The following is a 4336-nucleotide window of genomic DNA, read 5'->3' on the forward strand; positions in this document are numbered from 1 at the left end:
ATCTCCACTTTCTTGAAAGTATTCAGGATTTCTTTGTCTAACTCCTCCATCTTTTTAGTTTTTGGTTTCAAACGGTTTGGATAGGGAGGAGGAGGAGAATAAGGAGAAGGATTTTTAGAGGAAGTATTAGGGGATACCAACCTGGAGTTATCACTGGGTGCAGGCATCTCAGATGTTGCTTGTGTTGCTTCATCTGATCTTCCTCTTTCATCATTAGGTACAACTTCATTGTCCTTATCTTCATCTTCTTGGGCATCCCCAAGACCTTGTATTTGCTTACCCGATCTTAAAGTAATAGCACTTACATTTCTCGGGTTGATTACAGTTTGTGCAGGCAAATTGCTTGAGCCTTGTTGAGACTTCATCTGATTTAACTCATTTGCCATTTGTCCAATCTGATTTTGCAAATTCTGATTCGTTGCTTCCATCGTCTATTTCAACTCATTGATTTGTCCCTTCATCATGTCAGCCATCATTTTCATCATTGCCTCCATGTTTGAATCACCAGAGGTTGCCGCTGGTTGTGGTTGTTGCCTCTGTTGAGGTGGAACATAGACTTGTTGGTGTTGAGGTTGTTGATTTCCCCATTTCTGGCTGGGATATTCCTTCCAATCTGGGTTGTACTTGTTGGAGGACAAATCATGGTTGTATTGCTGCCGAGGTGGTCTATTATTGCCATAGATGTTTGCAGCATATGCTTGAGGTTGTTCATTGTCTAACGTCCCTGTCTCTTTTAACATAGAACAAGCCTCTGTAGGATGATTAGTAGAAGCACAAATTCCACATAAAGTAGAAGGGATAGGCTTTTTCTGTAAGTCTGTCAAGGTCCTTACCATGGCTGCTAAGTCATCCAACTTCCCTTCTAATTTCTTGTGATCTGCAACATATGAAGCTTCTACTCCATGGGTTCCCTTCAATAGAGTTATAGAATTACTCCTTGTGGAAAATTGTTGATGGTTTGACGCCATAGTTTCAATCAATTGTCTTGCATTTGTTGGTGTTTTGTCCACCAATGACCCTCCACTTGCAGCATCTATCATTTGTCTATCCATGATACTCAATCCCTCATAAAAGTATTGAATGAGGAGATGCTCGTTTATTTGGTGATGAGGACATGAAGCACATAACTTTTTGAATCTTTCCCAATACTCGTGAAGACTTTCTCTTTCTTGTTGCCTTATCCCATAAATATCTTTGCGAATAGCAGCAACTCTAGATGCTGGAAAAAACTTTTCCAGAAATAATCTTTTCAGAGTCTCCCAAGTATTGATGGATCCTGGCGGAAGGCAGTATAACCAATTCTTAGCGGCATCTTGCAATGAGAATGGAAAAGCCTTAAGCTTGATATGTTCCTCTGTCACTGTTGTAGGTCTCATGGATGAACAAACAACATGAAATTCCTTCAAATGATGGTACGGGTCTTCTCCTGCTAATCCATGGAATTTGGGTAAAAGATGGATTAACCCAGACTTAAGCTCACATTCTCCATCTGGATATTGGATGCACATGTTTTGTGTAATTGCTGCATCCGGTGAAGCCAATTCTCTTATTGTTCTTTCTTCCATTCTATCTTCTTGAATTTCTGATTCAGGTGATGGATCAGAAGATATGTTAATCACCGGTGGTGATTCTAGTGGTACACTTTCAGTGGTAGGCTCAGATGATGATGGTGCTCCTTCAGTAGAACACCTGAGTTTAAGTCTCCTACGTGATTTACGCAAGTTCCTTTCAAGTTCTGAATCAAGTTGATAAAATTGACCAGGATTGGCCCGAGTCATGCACTATGCAAGTCCACCTGAAAGTGTTTCCCTGTGTGTTTTTTTTTTCTTCCTATTCTTGTTTTGGAGAAAGATTTCAAGAAAGAAATGAGTTAAGATGTTGTTAGGTCTACTCCCAGGAAAGAGAGGTGCGTCACAATGGACAACTTAAATACCAAGTCTTTCCTAGACAGAGTTTTCCAAACTAGTCTCAAAAATTTCTTAAAAGAAATTCTTAATCAAAACAAAAATAGAACTTTGCTTGGAATATATTAACAGAAAACTAGATACTACAAAATAACAAACTATATCAAACGTATATGCGTAAAATAAATAAAAAGTAAAAATAAAAATGAAATAAAAATAAAAATAAAATAAAATAAAATAAATAAATAAAAACAGAATCAAAATAAAAGAAATACTAACCGTATTCCCCGGCAACGGCGCCAAATTTGATATCGCTGTCGTTGGGCGATCAAATTACCACTACTTTAGCAACTTAAGTATTGCCAGTTTGTAGTGAAGAAAATAGTTAGGGTTAAGATAACCCTGAGTCGTCTCACAACGAATACGGAATTGATCTCAAATATTTGATTCTCAAAAATGCAATTTAAACTAGCAACTATAAAAATAGGGGGGTTTTGATATGCAAAGAAAATGACACGGAAGATTGTAAACACAGTAATAGTAAATAGGTCAATTCCACTGCTTTTTCTAAATAAGATTCTTCATTGGTTATCTAGAGATTATTGTTAAATTAATTATTGTTGTTGATTTACAAATAAATCAATGTAAAGACTCAATTCATTTATTGGCATCCTCACTTTTAGTCAAAGTACAGTCTCAATTAAAAGTGAGAATTGTTTAGATTGTCCATAGTAAATTTAATCAAAGTACAGTCTCAATTAATTTTACTATGCCTAATCATGTCTATTCCTTTGTTTCTTTACGAAATAGAAAACTTAATTAATCAAAGTAAAGTCTTGACTAATTTTAGTTAAAGTAATTACCTCTAATCAAATTAAAGTCTCAATTATTGGCAAAAACTTATCTAATCAAATGAAAGTTTCTAAACAAAATCAAAGTAAATTCTCAATTTAATTTAAAAACCTTTTAATTCATATGATTAGCATGCATGTAGATTTAAAATCATTATTTTCTATTCGATTAAGAAGCAAAGGACATAGATAAACAAAAACCACAACAATAATCAAAATAACAAAACATATAAATTCATCTAACCTCAGAATCCATTTAAGAAATTACAGTGGAATCAACCCTAAAAGCTTAGCCCTCCATGGCTTTGATGGAATACATGATGATATGAAGGAAAGAAAATAAAAGAAAGAATGAGAGATGTGGTGGAGATGGTATCTGCTAAAACCAGAGAGTTCTAAGTGTCTAAGCTGTAAGTTGTAAAAAAATTGTCCGTCTCTCTCTCCCTTAAGTCTCTTTATATAGGCTTCCACTGGACTTTGGGCTTTATCTGTTAGTTGCTAAAATCTTTTATTTTTATTTAATTAATTAGCAACTTAATTCCTGTCCAATTTCCAATTTTGCCCCTCGCATTTAAGCATTTTTACAAAATTGACCAGAATTTGACCAGAGTTTGACCAGTTTGACCAGAGTTGACCAGTTGACCAAATTTGACCAATTTGACTATGCAATCAGAGGCTGACACGTGTTGCAGAGTGCACTTTCCAGAATTAGGGTTTCACTCTCACACTCTTCTCCCTCCCTCGTGACGGCGGCTGCTCCGTTTTCCGGCGAACTCTTCTTCTCCGATCTGGTGCACGGTGTGCGACAATGGTGGCGCTGCCAAAGAGTGCCCGAGGTGCAGATTTCCAGCAAAGAGTTCGCGGTTCCAATCTGTTCCTCGCTGCTGGTGGTGCGCGAAGGATGGTGCTGCGTTGTTGCTGCAGATGCGGAGGCGAGAAGATGGAGGTGTGGTGGTTCTGCAGTGGTGGCGTGAAGCTGCTGCCATGGCTGACGCGCTGTGGAGAAGCTTCGCGGAGGTTGTTGCTGTTCGTGAAGTGTGCAGGAATGGAAGCTGCTGTTGCTCGTCGCTGCTGCGATGTTGCTCGCGAGGGAGTGGTCGACGAACGGTGCAGTTGATGGGACGTTCATGGTGGCTGCGGGAGAAGATGGAGGCGCGGTGCTCATGGTGGTTGATGGAGATGACGGCGCGAATGGAGGAAGATGGTGGTGGCGCGCGGAGCAGTAGCTGCCATGGTGGTCGTGAGTATGGTGCGCGATGGTGGTGCGGTGGCCGGCGAGATTGGCGGCGGCGGCTGTGTGGAGGGTGGAGATGGTTGCTGCCATGGTTGCTGGTGCGTCGCCGGCGAGGTGAGGAGGTGCGGCGGCGACTGCCATGGTGGTGGAAGGAGAAAAGAAAATTAGGGTTAGGGTTTCATGAGTGAGATGGAGGAGATGATGACGTGGCAAGATCTGATTGGTTAATTTGGTGAGGGTAGGATTATGACACGTGGCAGCTTATGGTTGGCTAATTTTAAAAGGTGAGGATTGCCACATGGCATGATCTGGTTGAGTGGAGTTTAAGTGGTAGGAGGGGTGCAACT

Source organism: Vigna unguiculata, chromosome 7 (genome assembly GCF_037176805.1).
Source record: "Vigna unguiculata cultivar grain cowpea cultivar isolate G323 ecotype 2 chromosome 7, ASM3717680v1, whole genome shotgun sequence".
NCBI classification, from domain to species: domain Eukaryota; kingdom Viridiplantae; phylum Streptophyta; class Magnoliopsida; order Fabales; family Fabaceae; genus Vigna; species Vigna unguiculata.